Source organism: Ambystoma mexicanum, chromosome 11 (assembly GCF_040938575.1).
Source record: "Ambystoma mexicanum isolate Mex_15411 chromosome 11, UKY_AmexF1_1, whole genome shotgun sequence".
Classification (NCBI taxonomy): Eukaryota; Metazoa; Chordata; class Amphibia; order Caudata; family Ambystomatidae; genus Ambystoma; species Ambystoma mexicanum.
The window spans coordinates 418,254,230-418,274,465 of record NC_090934.1 but is presented as its reverse complement, the minus strand read 5'-3'; positions in this window follow the sequence as shown (position 1 = coordinate 418,274,465).

Here is a 20,236-nt window from a genome sequence, read left to right as displayed (position 1 = left end):
CATCAGTCTTTGTCCTGCCCAAGGGCAGTGCAGCACAGCAATGCTAGGCAATTCCCTTCTGAACAAGAGTACCAACAGCAATCCCAGACACGTGTTTGGGCCTTGTTGGGCATCATCAGTGAGGTGAAGCTGAGCCTCTGTAAGAACAGTGAGCATGGGGTCCATGTCTGGATTACCCTTGTAATTTAAGGTGAAACCCCAAAGCTAATTAATAAGCAAAAACAAGGGGGGTCCTGGGATTCCCTCTCTACCGGCCTATGTCCCGGGAGAGTCTCAACCAGATTCTTTAGGTCACTTTCCCTTTCACAGAGGAGAAATTTCCATTACATATCAGTCTTCTGAATAAGAGCACCAACAGCAACCCTAGACACGTGTTCGGCCAACGTGTCTGGGGTTGCTGTTGGTACTCTTATTCAAAAGAGACTTGCCTGGCATACGGTGCTGGACTGGGCAGGAAGAACACTGATATCTAGTGGAAATGTCTCTTCTGTGAAAGGATGGTGAGCTAAATAATCTGGTTGAGACTCTAACCCGGGATATAGGCCGCTAGATGGAGACACTCCCAGAACCCTCCTTACTTGCCCTGTAGTGCAGGGAAGCACCGGGTGAGGTGGTAGAAATTGGTGGATTTCTGTTTTGGAATCCATTATGTAATAACTTTGCCAGCATTCCTCCAAAGGCATTTCCCTACACAACACAAAACCATGCAGAAAATCCAAGACCATAAACATTAAAGGATTCTACACAGGATATTTAACAAAGGGTAGATGTGACGAATCAACTTCCGGGGCACCAATGGTCCTGGGGTGAATATCGGTTTCTAAACCATCAATCTGCCCCACACTTCTAATACACCAGAAGGGATCCAAACAGATTGTAAACACAAGCAAATTATAACATTTCCAAATTTTGGTGACGTGGACGGAACGGCAGGCTTATCTCCGAAAGGTTGTTGATCGATGTCTAGTTGCAACACAGCGAAAATACGATTACCCAATGATAAAAGGGATTGTCCAGTCAAGGTTGTATCAAAAATATCTACCTTATTTATATCGCAACAGACAGTTCCAGCAACACTATGAAATACAACCGACCCTGTAAAGGAATGCAGAGGACAGACAGTTTCAAAGAAGCAAAAGAGATGCATTCTGAATACTGACAGGAGGGTAGTCAGTATTATTAATAACCACAAATGTTTAAGGTTTCTTGGCTGCAGCACAAAGGGAGCAATGGGTCTTAGAATGTCTCTAGGGGCCTTCTGGGAAGGACCAGGGGGACATAACCACAATGTACCTTGTGCTGTAGGTGTTATTGGTGCTCAACAGGGTCGAGTTGGCTTCAAGGCACTTTGCAGGCTTCTGTTAAAGAGGTTGAGACAGGAATTAGCTGTGGGTATCAGGCGGCAAGTTGGTTTGCCAAGCACAGCTGGACGAATGGCTGCAGGCTGGCCTACACAGTGCTTTACGGTCAGGAATTGTTGTCTCAGTGCTGTTCAGTGGTTCTGAAGCACCGGTCAAGATGTCTCAGGTTTCTTCACGCGATTGCAGTTTGACAACAGTCAGCGTTGCATTGAGTTGCGGATCGAGGAACTCGACTGGCTTGAAAATGTCCTTTAAGGCAGACGTCGGTAAATGCTCATTGAGGCACTTCTCACAGCTTCTTCAATGGGCTTGTGTCATCCTTTAAGGCGAATGGTCCAAGCTGAGGAGTGTGTTGCAGGCAGCTGCCTTGGCCTTGGTTGTAGGTTCAGAGACCTTCTGTCATTTCCTATCAAGGATGCTTGGTGCAGAGCCTAGCAGGGCACGCTCTGTGCTGGCTGGGTACTGTTTCTGGAGCGGCTGGAGGGTCCTCTGATTTCTGTATCTCCTTCTGTTCCCTGGGAGATGTTTAGGGGAGGGATCTTGCCTACCTCTTTGGAGATCCTGGCCTTCCTTCACTGGCAGAATCTGTAAGGCAGACTGTACCTTCAGCCAGGGCCCAAGGTTGATTTCTTCTTGCTGTTTCTTGCAAAGTCTTCAGATAACCTGCGTAAAGAGGGCTCCAGCCCTCTTTTAAAGCGAAGTGGGCCACAGTGGTTGGTGTAGGCTGAGCCTACCTTAATGAACCAATACTGGGATCCCTACCAAAAATCTCCTGTATACGTGAGGTCATAATCAGAGTGCTTGGCAACAGGAAAGGTAAAGGGGTGAAGACAGGAACAAAGTGTGCCCCAGAACTAGAAATCGCTCTGGCCACACTCCTTTGTTATACTAAGTCCCACCCATCTTCCTGTCTGTTGTTGATAAAAGAGTCTCTCTGGTTAATGGATCTCTCTGTGTTTCTGATTAACGCGGCAGGTCTCCCTTGAAGCTGCGTTGAGACCAGACTCTCGGACTCCTGCAAACCACATTCTTGTACCTTATAAATGCAGTTCCCCCTAGCGGGGTTGTCTATTGTAAGCAGCAGTCCCAGGCATGACAGCTCACTGTCATTGATACTGAGGGCAGGGGCTAGCTTCAGGTTGACACAGTTACATAGGAAAGGTTGTTGGGTTTTCTGTCTCCTTTGTTAGCCTCTGCAGCGAGGCCCCATGTGGGCCTGTTTGAGTACCGTCTGTTGGTATGTTAATCGCTGCCGCTAGCTGCAGGGCCTAACAAAAGACCAAGGCGGATCCATGGAGCATTTGTTATTTAATCAGGCTGGCCATGGCAGGAGAAGGATTGGTCCTCTCACATCCTGGAGATGACAGAGTGCACTCCTGGCTGTCACATTCCAGCTAATTATGACAGGGCAGACTGTGTCTGTAGGCTGCGTCCACCTAGAGTACATGGGTCTATTCATTTGTCATGGTGTGAGCATAGGAAAATGTGTGTGGATTAGCCCCACAATTTTCCTGAGGTTGCTGTACCATAATTCTATTTAATTAGACATTTTAAAAAACAGGTGAGAGCACGTCCACAATGCGGATGGTCGAATTCCTCACAGTAGATCTATGCGGAGATTCAACAAGAGTTACTTGCCTCTTGACCCCACACTGCCATGCCTTACTCGCCACCTGGTCTCGCACTCTTCCGCCCTTTACTATAAGAGGCTGCCGTGGCGTGTAAGGATGGACTCGCCCATGAGCCCCTCTTACGTCACCATGGCAACTATCTTATGTGATCTGATCTTCCCTTTTATGGATGGGCAAAGTACTGCACACGGCCATCCATCAAAGAAAAATCCCCCCCTCCTAAAATAAATCTCTTACAAAATGAGCTGGGTGCTAATAGCATGAAGCCCCTTTTTCAGGGAGTGATTGGGAGGTAAATTCCCTTAGCCCTCACTAAAGCTTGAGCTAGCAGACCACTACGGTCTCAAAACACAGGGGTTAATGCTATGTTAGGGCATGTTTATTTCCTCTTTAGACAAATATGTGAAATCTAGGTTCTAACCACCAGTAGAAGCCTGAATTCCATGCTTCTCCTTTGTTTCCACTGTTTCCATCTCTCCAGCCAATCAGAAAGCCCAAAATGGTTGCTCTAACTGTCTGTAAAGGCTGTATTCCAACCTTCCCTTTGTCACCTTTACACACTGTGTAGTAAGTAAAGAGACATGGACAAGCTCTGTCACAGGAAACCCACGATAAGACTGCACTGTTTCCCCCCTTATCAAGCTCTAATAGTTCTGTGTGCCAGGTGACCTACCCCTTGTTTAGAGGCCCTCGCCTTTTACTCGGGACACCTGACTTGGGAGATGGTCACCTACCCTACATTAGAGCCATCTAATACGGGCCTTGAAACTTCAACAATCAAGGTAAGTCTGTGCAGGCTGCACTGTGATCTAAATTTTCCGGGGACAATGCATATAATAGTGCCTTTGACCAATAAAAGCAAAAGAATGGATTGGTAATTTATAACTTGCCAAATATGCTAATACAAATAACTTCAGGAGGCAAAGAAAGAATCGTGGAGATGGGGCGGGGGTCATTTTTCTGCTATAAGCAGTAGAATGAAAGAGACTTCACTCCAAAAAGACTACAACTTTCTTTATTTTATTTCTTTATTGGGTTAGAAAAAGTGTGACTGCTCCAGGCATAGCTTGTGCTGCAAAAGGTGTTTGATTGTCCCTGCTCCTGCAATGTCTAATTCTGCCTCCCCACCCCTCCCTGAATGTATTGGAGGCATGTCCACTGTAAGGGGGTGTGTGTTCACAACATCCCCCAGGAACTTTATGTGCCGAATCCCGGTCTCACCAGGCTTGGACTGGCCTATAAAGCAATAGGGCAATGCCTGAGCCAAAAACGCAAAATGCTAGTCTGGGCCAGTATTGTTGGTCAAAGTGAGCCATTTGGTCCATTTTGATAAGTTAATTCACCATGCGGCTAGGAGTGTTGTCCATTGTTACTGAATGAATATTCTTTAAAAAGGGCAATTTGCCACACATTTTTTCAATCTCCTTTGGGTACCACTTAAACAGTCTGTTACAAAAGGAACTAACTGCCATTTGAAACTGTGGGCCCATTTGTCATTTGTCCCGAGACATTTGTATGTCCCAGTCCGACCCTGCTCTCCACAAGTGGGACGTCATGGACGTTTCTTTCATCTTGTGGAGCTGGACGTTTATGTGGCTGTCTTCTCTGACAGGTTCCTTGGCATTTTCAAAGTTCCGAGTGGTTACTTTACCAGTTCTTCAAGCCATGACCATAGGGCGTTCTACATGAGAGAGGGTCAGAGGATGGAGACCACACTCAGGCAGATCCTTGTGCTTGGAGACGTGACACGAGACTTGTACACGATCACCGACATTGATGTCATAATGACTTGCTCTGTGTCAGTGGTTTGTGTATTACTTCATCTTCTCCTTCTGACTGCAACCCCCCCCACTCCTGTGCGAGTATGTACCTTACGAATTGCTCAGTGACGGGCACATGCTGCAGTCCTGATCTTACAGTGCACCTGAAGGTGAATTCCAATGGTCATCTACTGTAAGTGCCCTGAGGGGGGTTTCTCTCAGTTAGTTGACCTAATTTTTTTGGAAAAGAGGTTTTCTCGTGAGTTTGCAGGCTTGGCTATTTGCCTGAACGTACCCAACAATTCCCCCATTAAACAAACCATTTGCCTCTGACCATAAGAGAGTGATTTTGCAATGGAGAAAGCCTAAGTTATGAGAACAAAACTAGAAACCAGATCAATTTAATGGAGGACCGTTCTCACAGTAGACGATTTCCGGAACTCCATAGAATGTTAAGATTTGGTCCAAACCAAGAATGACCGACACAGCCACTGTTGAGGGTGTTATCCGCAGCTCAGGCTATCTTGAGTACTCGTCAATGACCACCAGGACATAGGTTTCAGTACCTAGAGGCCTGCAGAGGTGAACAACAACTGATACCCAGATGCCTCATGGGGGAGTGGACGTCCTGAATCACCGGAATCATGTATGTGTTCTTATGGTTAGACAGACATGGCATTGCCTGAGTGTGGAATCCACCATTTGTCCTAATGTGGGGAACCAAACCGTATTCCACACGAGTTGCTTTGTGGTCCAGATTTCTTGGTTCCCCCCATGGGCCACACCCACCAACCTCTTTCTAAGTCTAGTGGGAATAACAAGTGCTGGCCAGCTCTGTTTAAACAGCTTTTAATGCCATTAACTCTTCCATGTGGGGGCCGTTGGATTACGCACCTAGATCCTTGTCCTCTAGCCTTCTTTGTGTGTTGATCAGTTGCACAGCCAGGATGATGGTGGGGTTTTGTGTTGCAGACGTGAACATGTCTTTAAGTGATGTTTATAATGGGCCAGTGTTGTGAATGGCACAGTTAATTCATTATTTTTTTCTTTATTGTGCATTTAGCTATTATGCAAGCTTTAAGCACAAAAACCATAAAAGTGAAAAACATTAAAAACAAAAACATTACAATATTACAAATCAATAAACAATGTCCATGAATTATCTTTTAAAATTCTCAGTTTAAAACTCATAATGGCAACTACTCAATATACACTTTTCTTTATAATTGATATTTTACTTTTCATGTAACTTTGTAATTACATTTCAAGTGTGTTTCTTTTGGTCTCGATCAGAATCAATATGTCCTTCCGGATCTTATGTGCGGCAGCAGTTATAAGAAACGACTCTTCCCCATGAGGAGTGCTCCAAAATGGATCCTGCACAATTCGACCCACCGAGGTGACAAAGCCACTATAGCCTCTCTTGTAACGAGAGTGAAGTAGTGGGCATGAGGTCAGAAGATGTCAGCTGGTTTCTATTCTGGTGATGTCAGAAGACGTCGGCTGGCTTCTATTCTGATGATGTCAGAAGACGTCGGCTGGTTTCGATTCTGATTCTGATGATGTCAGAAGACGTCGGCTGGTTTCTATTCTGATGATGTCAGAAGACGACGGCTGGTTTCTATTCTGATGATGTCAGAAGACGTCGGCTGGCTTCTATTCTGATGATGTCAGAAGACGTCGGCTGGTTTTGATTCTGATGATGTCAGAAGACGTTGGCTGGCTTCTATTCTGATGATGTCAGAAGACTTCGGCTGGTTCCTATTCTGATGATGTCAGAAGACGTCGGCTGGCTTCTATTCTGATGATGTCAGAAGACGACGGCTGGTTTCGATTCTGATTCTGATGATGTCAGAAGACGTCGGCTGGTTTCTATTCTGATGATGTCAGAAGACGACGGCTGGTTTCTATTCTGATGATGTCAGAAGACTTCGGCTGGTTTCTATTCTGATGATGTCAGAAGACGTCGGCTGGTTTCGATTCTGATTCTGATGATGTCAGAAGACGTCGGCTGGTTTCTATTCTGATGATGTCAGAAGACGACGGCTGGTTTCTATTCTGATGATGTCAGAAGACGTCGGCTGGTTTCTATTCTGATGATGTCAGAAGACGACGGCTGGTTTCTATTCTGATGATGTCAGAAGACTTCAGCTGGTTTCTATTCTGATGATGTCAGAAGACTTCGGCTGGTTTCTATTCTGATGATGTCAGAAGACGTCAGCTGGCTTCTATTCTGAATATGTCAGAAGATGTCAGCTGGTTTCCATTGTTTTGGGACAGAAGGACACAGGAAGAAGTAGGGACTCGATGTCTGGAGATTAAATTGTGTTTCTTTCTGGTTGGTGGACATTTTTGAAATTGCAATCTTTGTGGCATAAGCCCCATCTTTCTATGAAAGGCAACATTTTCGCTTGTGGATTGTCATACATTGTGAGCAGTGCACAGTGACAATGTTCTTATCATAAAGGGCTTGACATATAAGTAATGATGATGGTGTTCATATGCCCAAACAATGGCCAGTTTCTTGCTCACATAGGACACAATATTTTTGGGAGTGTCAAGGGCAGGATCCTGATATACTAGGATGGCTCCCAAACCCACTAGACTAGAATCGATTACCAATTCTATGTGCACCTGCGATTTTATTTTTAATAACATGAATTACCCCCTGGCTTACTGATGTCCAGAGAAACTCTTGACCTGAGTAGTCGAATAAGCAAAGGTTTGACTGATCAATGGGAAGTCTTGTATATCTCGAGCACAGTAACTTTACATTCCAAGGAAAGACCCAAGGAGTGTAATAGTGGTAAGTGCTGGTGTCGAAGCAAGGGCCTCCAATTTCAGTGTCATACTGTTAAATACGCACCTGGCCTTCTTTTACATAAGATGAGCTTTCATTAGGGCCATCCACTATCATGCAGTGATCGAAGTGAGCGGTAACGGTCGGGAGCGGTGTTCCAGTACTTTTGAACTTTTTTATGTTTACCATTCCTCTACTTTTTACAATCATATTCACCATTCTATACAGAGGATGTGTCCGTTCATGTCTCTGTGCAAGTGTAAAGTTGTAAGAGGAGCCTAAATTACTAGTCACTTATTGCAATCTCCAGCCACAATATCTTGACACATCTTGCACTTTGCTTCTACCTGCCCTCTCCCCTGCCGAGACCAGAGTTCCACTACTTTTTTCGGGACACTTTTACCACTGCACTCATGTAGGTTTGTTGTCATGCTGTTCTGGGGAGGTGCCAAAATTCAGAACAACATCACTGTAATTTATGCATTTAGAAAATGCTGTATGCCGTGTCAGATTTCTTTTTGAAAAACGTCTGAAGATAGGTCCCATTACTACAGAGGCTGAAGATATGCTGAAGTGGTACGTCCCATTACTGCAGAGGCTGGAGATATGCTGAAGTGGTACGTCCCATTACTACAGAGGCTGGAGATAGGCTGAAGTGGTAGGTCACATTATATGGGAGGCTGGAGATATGCTGAAGTGGTCGATCCCATTACTACGGAGGCTGAAGATATGCTGAAGTGGTTGGTCCCATTACTACAGAGGCTGAAGATATGGTGAAGTGGTACGTCCCATTACTACAGAGGCTGGACATATGCTGAAGTGGTAGGTCACATTATATGGGAGGCTGGAGATATGCTGAAGTGGTCGGTCCCATTACTACGGAGGCTGAAGATATGATGAAGTGGTCAGTCCCATTACTACAGAGGCTGATATATGCTGAAGTGGTAAGTCCCATTACTACAGAGGCTGAAGATATGCTGAAGTGGTCAGTCCCATTACTACAGTGGCTGAGATATGCTGAAGTGCTAAGTCCCATTACTACAGAGGCTGACGATATTCTGAAGTGGTCAGTCCCATCACTACAGAAGCTGAAGATATGCTGAAGTGGTCGGTCCCTTTACTACAGAGGCTGAAGATATGCTGAAGTGGTAAGTCCATTTACTACAGAGGCTGGAGATATGCTGAAGTGGTAGGTCGCATTATTAGGGAGGCAGGAGATATGCTGAAGTGGTCGGTCCCATTACTACGGAAGCTGAAGATATGCTGAAGTGGTTGGTCCCATTACTACAGAGGCTGAAGATATGCTGAAGTGGTCAGTCCCATTACTGCAGAGGCTGAGATATGCTGAAGTGGTAGGTCCCATTACTACAGAGGCTGAAGATATGCTGTAGTGGTCGGTCCCATTACTACAGAGGCTGAAGATATGCTGAAATGGTCAGTCCTATTACTACAGAGGCTGAGATATGCTGAAGTGGTAAGTCCCATTACTAAAGAGGCTGAAGATATGCTGAAGTGGTTGGTCCCATTACTACAGAGGCTGAAGATATGCTGAAGTGGTCAGTCCCATTACTACAGAGGCTGAGATATGCTGAAGTGGTCAGTCCCATTACTACAGAGGCTGAGATATGCCGAAGTGGTAAGTCCCATTACTACAGAGGCTGAAGATATGCTGAAGTGGTCGGTCCCATTATTACAGAGGCTGAAGATATGCTGAAGTGGTAGGTCCCATTACTTCATAGGCTGAAGATATGCTGAAGTGGTTGGTCCCATTACTACAGAGGCTGAAGATATTCTGAAGTGGTAATTCCTGTTACTACAGAGGCTGAAGATATGCTGAAGTGGTAGGTCCCATTATTACAGAGGCTGAAGATATGCTGAAGTGGTCGGTCCCATTACTACAGAGGCTGAAGATATGCTGAAGTGGTAAATCCCATTACTACAGAGGTTGGAGATATGCTGAAGTGGTCAGTCTCATTACTACCGAGGCTGAAGATATGCTGAAGTGGAAGGTCCCATTACTACAGAGGCTGACGATATTCTGAAGTGGTCAGTCCCATTACTACAGAGGCTGAAAGTATGCTGAAGTGGTTGGTCCCATTACTACAGAGGCTGGAAATATACTGAAGTGGTAGGTCACATTATATGGGAGGCTGGAGATATGCTGAAGTGGTCGGTCCCATTACTACAGAGGCTGAAGATATGTTGAAGTGGTTGGTCCCATTACTACAGAGGCTGAAGATATGCTGAAGTGGTCAGCCCCATTACTACAGAGGCTGAGATATGCTGAAGTGGTAAGTCCCATTACTACAGAGGCTGAAGATATGCTGAAGTGGTCAGTCCCATTACTACAGAGGCTGAGATATGCTGAAGTGGTAACTCCCATTACTACAGAGGCTGAAGATATGCTGAAGTGGTTGGTCCCATTACTACAGAGGCTGAAGATATGCTGAAGTGGTCAGTCCCATTACTACAGAGGCTGAGATATGCTGAAGTGGTCAGTCCCATTACTACAGAGGCTGAAGATATGCTGAAGTGGTAAGTCCCATTACTACAGAGGCTGAAGATATGCTGAAGTGGTAGGTCCCATTACTTCATAGGCTGGAGATATGCTGAAGTGGTCGGTCCCATTACTACAGAGGCTGAAGATATTCTGAAGTGGTAAGTCCTGTTACTACAGAGGCTGAAGATATGCTGAAGTGGTAGGTCCCATTACTACAGAGGCTGAAGATATGCTGAAGTGGTCGGTCCCATTACTACAGAGGCTGAAGATATGCTGAAGTGGTAAATCCCATTACTACAGAGGCTGGAGATATGCTGAAGTGGTCAGTTTCATTACTACCGAGGCTGAAGATATGCTGAAGTGGAAGGTCCCATTACTACAGAGGCTGACGATATTCTGAAATGGTCAATGCCATTACTACAGAGGCTGAAAGTATGCTGAAGTGGTTGGTCCCATTACTACAGAGGCTGGAGATATGCTGAAGTGGTAGGTCACATTATATAGGAGGCTGGAGATATGCTGAAGTGGTCGGTCACATTACTACGGAGGCTGAAGATATGCTGAAGTGGTTGGTCCCATTACTACAGAGGCTGAAGATATGCTGAAGTGGTCGGTCCCATTACTACAGAGGCTGAGATATGCTGAAGTGGTAAGTCCCATTACTACAGAGGCTGAAGATATGCTGAAGTGGTCAGTCCCATTACTACAGAGGCTGAGATATGCTGAAGTGCTAAGTCCCATTACTACAGAGGCTGACAATATTCTGAAGTGGTCAGTCCCATTACTACAGAGGCTGAAGATATGCTGAAGTGGTCGGTCCCATTACTACAGAGGCTGAAGATATGCTGAAGTGGTCAGTCCCATTACTACAGAGGCTGAGATATGCTGAAGTGGTGAGTCCCATTACTACAGAGGCTGAAGATATGCTGAAGTGGTCGGTCCCATTACTACAGAGGCTGAAGATATGCTGAAGTGGTCAGTCCCATTACAACAGAGGCTGAGATATGCTGAAGTGGTCAGTCCCATTACTACAGAGACTGAGATATGCTGAAGTGGTCAGTCCCATTACTACAGAGGCTGAGATATGCTGAAGTGGTAAGTCCCATTACTACAGAGGCTGAAGATATGCTGAAGTGGTCGGTCCCATTATTACAGAGGCTGAAGATATGCTGAAGTGGTAGGTCCCATTACTACAGAGGCTGAAGATATTCTGAAGTGGTAAGTCCTGTTACTACAGAGGCTGAAGATATGCTGAAGTGGTAGGTCCCATTATTACAGAGGCTGAAGATATGCTGAAGTGGTCGGTCCCATTACTACAGAGGCTGAAGATATGCTGAAGTGGTAAATCCCATTACTACAGAGGCTGGAGATATGCTGAAGTTGGCAGTCTCATTACTACCGAGGCTGAAGATATGCTGAAGTGGAAGGTCCCATTACTACAGAGGCTGACGATATTCTGAAGTGGTCAGTCCCATTACTACAGAGGCTGAAAGTATGCTGAAGTGGTTGGTCCCATTACTACAGAGGCTGGAAATATACTGAAGTGGTAGGTCACATTATATGGGAGGCTGGAGATATGCTGAAGCGGTCGGACCCATTACTACAGAGGCTGAAGATATGCTGAAGTGGTTGGTCCAATTACTACAGAGGCTGAAGATATGCTGAAGTGGTCAGTCCCATTACTACAGAGGCTGAGATACGCTGAAGTGGTAAGTCCCATTACTACAGAGGCTGAAGATATGCTGAAGTGGTCAGTTCCATTACTACAGAGGCTGAGATATGCTGAAGTGGTAAGTCCCATTACTACAGAGGCTGAAGATATGCTGAAGTGGTTGGTCCCATTACTACAGAGGCTGAAGATATGCTGAAGTGGTCAGTCCCATTACTACAGAGGCTGAGATATGCTGAAGTGGTCAGTCCCATTACTACAGAGGCTGAGATATGCTGAAGTGGTAAGTCCCATTACTACAGAGGCTGAAGATATGCTGAAGTGGTCGGTCCCATTATTACAGAGGCTGAAGATATGCTGAAGTGGTAGGTCCCATTACTTCATAGGCTGAAGATATGCTGAAGTGGTCGGTCCCATTACTACAGAGGCTGAAGATATTCTGAAGTGGTAAGTCCTGTTACTACAGAGGCTGAAGATATGCTGAAGTGGTAGGTCCCATTACTACAGAGGCTGAAGATATGCTGAAGTGGTCGGTCCCATTACTACAGAGGCTGAAGATATGCTGAAGTGGTAAGTCCCATTACTACAGATGCTGAAGATATGCTGAAGTGGTAGGTCCCATTACTTCATAGGCTGGAGATATGCTGAAGTGGTCGGTCCCATTACTACAGAGGCTGAAGATATTCTGAAGTGGTAAGTCCTGTTACTACAGATGCTGAAGATATGCTGAAGTGGTAGGTCCCATTACTACAGAGGCTGAAGATATGCTGAAGTGGTCGGTCCCATTACTACAGAGGCTGAAGATATGCTGAAGTGGTAAATCCCATTACTACAGAGGCTGGAGATATGCTGAAGTGGTCAGTTTCATTACTACCGAGGCTGAAGATATGCTGAAGTGGAAGATCCCATTACTACAGAGGCTGACGATATTCTGAAATGGTCAATGCCATTACTACAGAGGCTGAAAGTATGCTGAAGTGGTTGGTCCCATTACTACAGAGGCTGGAGATATGCTGAAGTGGTAGGTCACATTATATGGGAGGCTGGAGATATGCTGAAGTGGTCGGTCACATTACTACGGAGGCTGAAGATATGCTGAAGTGGTTGGTCCCATTACTACAGAGGCTGAAGATATGCTGAAGTGGTCGGTCCCATTACTACAGAGGCTGAGATATGCTGAAGTGGTAAGTCCCATTACTACAGAGGCTGAAGATATGCTGAAGTGGTCAGTCCCATTACTACAGAGGCTGAGATATGCTGAAGTGCTAAGTCCCATTACTACAGAGGCTGACAATATTCTGAAGTGGTCAGTCCCATTACTACAGAGGCTGAAGATATGCTGAAGTGGTCGGTCCCATTACTACAGAGGCTGAAGATATGCTGAAGTGGTCAGTCCCATTACTACAGAGGCTGAGATATGCTGAAGTGGTAAGTCCCATTACTACAGAGGCTGAAGATATGCTGAAGTGGTCGGTCCCATTACTACAGAGGCTGAAGATATGCTGAAGTGGTCAGTCCCATTACTACAGAGGCTGAGATATGCTAAAGTGGTCAGTCCCATTACTACAGAGGCTGAGATATGCTGAAGTGGTCAGTCCCATTACTACAGAGGCTGAGATATGCTGAAGTGGTAAGTCCCATTACTACAGAGGCTGAAGATATGCTGAAGTGGTCGGTCCCATTATTACAGAGGCTGAAGATATGCTGAAGTGGTAGGTCCCATTACTACAGAGGCTGAAGATATTCTGAAGTGGTAAGTCCTGTTACTACAGAGGCTGAAGATATGCTGAAGTGGTAGGTCCCATTATTACAGAGGCTGAAGATATGCTGAAGTGGTCGGTCCCATTACTACAGAGGCTGAAGATATGCTGAAGTGGTAAATCCCATTACTACAGAGGCTGGAGATATGCTGAAGTGGTCAGTCTCATTACTACCGAGGCTGAAGATATGCTGAAGTGGAAGGTCCCATTACTACAGAGGCTGACGATATTCTGAAGTGGTCAGTCCCATTACTACAGAGGCTGAAAGTATTCTGAAGTGGTTGGTCCCATTACTACAGAGGCTGGAAATATACTGAAGTGGTAGGTCACAATATATGGGAGGCTGGAGATATGCTGAAGTGGTCGGTCCCATTACTACAGAGGCTGAAGATATGCTGAAGTGGTTGGTCCAATTACTACAGAGGCTGAAGATATGCTGAAGTGGTCAGTCCCATTACTACAGAGGCTGAGATATGCTGAAGTGGTAAGTCCCATTACTACAGAGGCTGAAGATATGCTGAAGTGGTCAGTTCCATTACTACAGAGGCTGAGATATGCTGAAGTGGTAAGTCCCATTACTACAGAGGCTGAAGATATGCTGAAGTGGTTGGTCCCATTACTACAGAGGCTGAAGATATGCTGAAGTGGTCAGTCCCATTACTACAGAGGCTGAGATATGCTGAAGTGGTCAGTCCCATTACTACAGAGGCTGAGATATGCTGAAGTGGTCGGTCCCATTATTACAGAGGCTGAAGATATGCTGAAGTGGTAGGTCCCATTACTTCATAGGCTGAAGATATGCTGAAGTGGTCGGTCCCATTACTACAGAGGCTGAAGATATTCTGAAGTGGTAAGTCCTGTTACTACAGAGGCTGAAGATATGCTGAAGTGGTAGGTCCCATTACTACAGAGGCTGAAGATATGCTGAAGTGGTCGGTCCTATTACTACAGAGGCTGAAGATATGCTGAAGTGGTAAATCCCATTACTACAGAGGCTGGAGATATGCTGAAGTGGTCAGTCTCATTACTACTGAGGCTGAAGATATGCTGAAGTGGAAGGTCCCATTACTACAGAGGCTGACGATATTCTGAAGTGGTCAATCCCATTACTACAGAGGCTGAAAGTATGCTGAAGTGGTTGGTCCCATTACTACAGAGGCTGGAGATATGCTGAAGTGGTAGGTCACATTATATGGGAGGCTGGAGATATGCTGAAGTGGTCGGTCCCATTACTACGGAGGCTGAAGATATGCTGAAGTGGTTGGTCCCATTACTACAGAGGCTGAAGATATGCTGAAGTGGTTGGTCCCATTACTACAGAGGCTGAAGATATTCTGAAGTGGTAAGTCCCGTTACTACAGAGGCTGGAGATATGCTGAAGTGGTAGGTCCCATTACTTCAGAGGCTGAAGATATGCTGAAGTGGTCGGTCCCATTACGACAGAGGCTGAAGATATGCTGAAGTGGTAAGTCCCATTACTACAGAGGCTGGAGATATGCTGAAGTGGTCAGTCCCATTACTACCGAGGCTGAAGATATGCTGAAGTGGAAGGTCCCATTACTACAGAGGCTGCAGATATGCTGAAGTGGTAGGTCGCATTATTAGGGAGGCAGAGATATGCTGAAGTGGTCGGTCCCATTACTACGGAGGCTGAAGATATTCTGAAGTGGTCAGTCCCATTACTGCAGAGGCTGCGATATGCTGAAGTGGTATGCCCCATTACTACAGAGACTGAAGATATGCTGTAGTGGTCGGTCCCATTACTACAGAGGCTATAGATATGCTGAAGTGGTAGGTCACATTATATGAGAGGCTGGAGATATGCTGAAGTGGTCGGTCCCATTACTACGGAGGCTGAAGATATGCTGAAGTGGTTGGTCCCATTACTATAGAGGCTGAGATATGCTGAAGTGGTAAGTCCCATTACTACAGAGGCTGAAGATATGCTGAAGTGATTGGTCCCATTACTACAAAGGCTGAAGATATGCTGAAGTGGTCAGTCCCATTACTATAGAGGCTGAGATATGCTGAAGTGGTCAGTCCCATTACTACAGAGGCTGAGATATGCTGAAGTGGTAAGTCCCATTACTACAGAGGCTGAAGATATGCTGAAGTGGTCGGTCCCATTACTACGGAGGCTGAAGATATGCTGAAGTGTTAGGTCCTATTACTTCATAGGCTGAAGATATGCTGAAGTGGTCGGTCCCATTACTACAGAGGCTGAAGATATGCTGAAGTGGTCGGTCCCATTACTACAGAGGCTGAAGATATGCTGGAGTGGTAAGTCCCGTTACTACAGAGGCTGGAGATATGCTGAAGTGGTAGGTCCCATTACTACAAAGGCTGAAGATATGCTGAAGTGGAAGGTCTCATTACTACAGACCCTGGAGATATGCTGAAGTGGTAGGTCACATTATTAGGGAGGCTGGAGATATGCTGAAGTGGTCGGTCCCATTACTACGGAGGCTGAAGATATGCTGAAGTGGTTGGTCCCATTACTACAGAGGCTGAAGATATGCTGAAGTGGTCAGACCCATTACTACAGAGGCTGAGGATATGCTGTAGTGGTCGGTCCCATTAGTACAGAGGCTGAAGATATGCTGAAGTGGTCAGTCCCATTACTACGGAGGCTGAGATATGCTGAAGTGGTAAGTCCCATTACTACAGAGGCTGAAGATATGCTGAAGTGGCTGGTCCCATTACTACAGAGGCTGAAGATATGCTGAAGTGGTCGGTCCCATTACTACAGAGGCTGAAGATATGCTGAAGTGGTAACTCCCATTACTACAGAGGCTGGAGATATGCTGAAGTGGTAGGTCGCATTATTAGGGAGGCAGGAGATATGCTGAAGTGGTCGGTCCCATTACTATGGAAGCTGAAGATATGCTGAAGTGGTTGGTCCCATTACTACAGAAGCTGAGATATGCTGAAGTGGTAGGTCCCATTACTACAGAGGCTGAAGATATGCTGTAGTGGTTGGTCCCATTACTACAGAGGCTGAAGATATGCTGAAGTGGTCAGTTCCATTACCACAGAGGCTGAGATATGCTGAAGTGGTAAGTCCCATTACTACAGAGGCTGAAGATATGCTGAAGTGGTTGGCCCCATTACTACAGAGGCTGAAGATATGCTGAAGTGGTCAGTCCCATTACTACAGAGGCTGAGATATGCTGAAGTGGTCAGTCCCATTACTACAGAGGCTGAGATATGCTGAAGTGGTAAGTGCCATTACTACAGAGGCTGAAGATATGCTGAAGTGGTCGTCCCATTACTACGGAGGCTGATGATATGCTGAAGTGGTAGGTCCCATTGCTTCATAGGCTGAAGATATGCTGAAGTGGTCGGTCCCATTACTACAGAGGCTGAAGATATGCTGAAGTGGCCGGTCCCATTACTACAGGGGCTGAAGATATGTTGAAGTGGTAAATCCCATTACTACAGAGGCTGGAGATATGCTGAAGTGGTCAGTCCCATTACTACCGAGGCTGAAGATATGCTGAAGTGGAAGGTCCCATTACTAAAGAGGCTGACGATATTCTGAAGTGGTCAGTCCCATTACTACAGAGGCTGAAGGTATGCTGAAGTGGTTGGTCCCATTACTACAGAGGCTGGAGATATGCTGAAGTGGTAGGTCACAATATATGGGAGGCGGGAGATATGCTGAAATCGTCGGTTCCATTACTACGGAGACTGAAGATATGCTGAAGTGGTTGGTCCCATTACTACAGAGGCTGAAGATATGCTGAACTGGTCAGTCCCATTACTACAGAGGCTGAGATATGCTGAAGTGCTAAGTCCCATTACTACAGAGGCTGACGATATTCTGAAGTGGTCAGTCCCATTACTACAGAGGCTGAAGATATGCTGAAATGGTCGGTCCCATTACTACAGAGGCTGAAGATATGCTGAAGTGGTAAGTCCCATTACTACAGAGGCTGGAGATATGCTGAAGTGGTAGGTCGCATTATTAGGGAGGCAGGAGATATGCTGAAGTGGTCGGTCCCATTACTACGGAAGCTGAAGATATGCTGAAGTGGTTGGTCCCATTACTACAGAGGCTGAAGATATGCTGAAGTGGTCAGTCCCATTACTGCAGATGCTGAGATATGGTCAAGTGGTAGGTCCCATTACTACAGAGGCTGAAGATATGCTGAAGTGGTTTGTCCCATTACTACAGAGGCTGAAGATATGCTGAATGGTCAGTCCCATTAGTACAGAGGCTGAGACATGCTGAAGTGGTAAGTCCCATTACTACAGAGGCTGAAGATATGCTGAAGTGATTGGTCCCATTACTACAAAGGCTGAAGATATGCTGAAGTGGTCAGTCCCATTACTATAGAGGCTGAGATATGCTGAAGTGGTCAGTCCCATTACTACAGAGGCTGAGATATGCTGAAGTGGTAAGTCCCATTACTACAGAGGCTGAAGATATGCTGAAGTGGTCGGTCCCATTACTACGGAGGCTGAAGATATGCTGAAGTGTTAGGTCCTATTACTTCATAGGCTGAAGATATGCTGAAGTGGTCGGTCCCATTACTACAGAGGCTGAAGATATGCTGAAGTGGTCGGTCCCATTACTACAGAGGCTGAAGATATGCTGGAGTGGTAAGTCCCGTTACTACAGAGGCTGGAGATATGCTGAAGTGGTAGGTCCCATTACTACAAAGGCTGAAGATATGCTGAAGTGGAAGGTCTCATTACTACAGACCCTGGAGATATGCTGAAGTGGTAGGTCACATTATTAGGGAGGCTGGAGATATTCTGAAGTGGTCGGTCCCATTACTACGGAGGCTGAAGATATGCTGAAGTGGTTGGTCCCATTACTACAGAGGCTGAAGATATGCTGAAGTGGTCAGACCCATTACTACAGAGGCTGAGGATATGCTGTAGTGGTCGGTCCCATTACTACAGAGGCTGAAGATATGCTGAAGTGGTCAGTCCCATTACTACGGAGGCTGAGATATGCTGAAGTGGTAAGTCCCATTACTACAGAGGCTTAAGATATGCTGAAGTGGTTGGTCCCATTACTACAGAGGGTGAAGATATGCTGAAGTGGTCGGTCCAATTACTACAGAGGCTGAAGATATGCTGAAGTGGTAACTCCCATTACTACAGAGGCTGGAGATATGCTGAAGTGGTAGGTCGCATTATTAGGGAGGCAGGAGATATGCTGAAGTGGTCGGTCCCATTACTATGGAAGCTGAAGATATGCTGAAGTGGTTGGTCCCATTACTACAGAGGCTGAGATATGCTGAAGTGGTAGGTCCCATTACTACAGAGGCTGAAGATATGCTGTAGTGGTTGGTCCCATTACTACAGAGGCTGAAGATATGCTGAAGTGGTCAGTCCCATTACTACAGAGGCTGAGATATGCTGAAGTGGTAAGTCCCATTACTACAGAGGCTGAAGATATGCTGAAGTGGTTGGCCCCATTACTACAGAGGCTGAAGATATGCTGAAGTGGTCAGTCCCATTACTACAGAGGCTGAGATATGCTGAAGTGGTCAGTCCCATTACTACAGAGTCTGAGATATGCTGAAGTGGTAAGTCCCATTACTACAGAGGCTGAAGATATGCTGAAGTGGTCGGTCCCATTACTACGGAGGCTGATGATATGCTGAAGTGGTAGGTCCCATTGCTTCATAGGCTGAAGATATGCTGAAGTGGTCGGTCCCATTACTACAGAGGCTGAAGATATGCTGAAGTGGTCGGTCCCATTACTACAGGGGCTGAAGATATGTTGAAGTGGTAAATCCCATTACTACAGAGGCTGGAGATATGCTGAAGTGGTCAGTCCCATTACTACCGAGGCTGAAGATATGCTGAAGTGGAAGGTCCCATTACTAAAGAGGCTGACGATATTCTGAAGTGGTCAGTCCCATTACTACAGAGGCTGGAGGTATGCTGAAGTGGTTGGTCCCATTACTACATAGGCTGGAGATATGTTGAAGTGGTAGGTCACATTATATGGGAGGCTGGAGATATGCTGAAATCGTCGGTTCCATTACTACGGAGGCTGAAGATATGCTGAAGTGGTTGGTCCCATTACTACAGAGGCTGAAGATATGCTGAAGTGGTCAGTCCCATTACTACAGAGGCTGAGATATGCTGAAGTGCTAAGTCCCATTACTACAGAGGCTGACGATATTCTGAAGTGGTCAGTCACATTACTAAAGAGGCTGAAGATATGCTGAAGTGGTAAGTCCCATTACTACAGAGGCTGGAAATATGCTGAAGTGGTAGGTCGCATTATTAGGGAGGCAGGAGATATGCTGAAGTGTTCGGTCCCATTACTACGGAAGCTGAAGATATGCTGAAGTGGTTGGTCCCATTACTACAGAGGCTGAGATATGCTGAAGTGGTAAGTCCCATTACTACAGAGGCTGAAGATATGCTGAAGTGGTTGGCCCCATTACTACAGAGGCTGAAGATATGCTGAAGTGGTCAGTCCCATTACTACAGAGGCTGAGATATGCTGAAGTGGTCAGTCCCATTACTACAGAGTCTGAGATATGCTGAAGTGGTAAGTCCCATTACTACAGAGGCTGAAGATATGCTGAAGTGGTCGGTCCCATTACTACGGAGGCTGATGATATGCTGAAGTGGTAGGTCCCATTGCTTCATAGGCTGAAGATATGCTGAAGTGGTCGGTCCCATTACTACAGAGGCTGAAGATATGCTGAAGTGGTCGGTCCCATTACTACAGGGGCTGAAGATATGTTGAAGTGGTAAATCCCATTACTACAGAGGCTGGA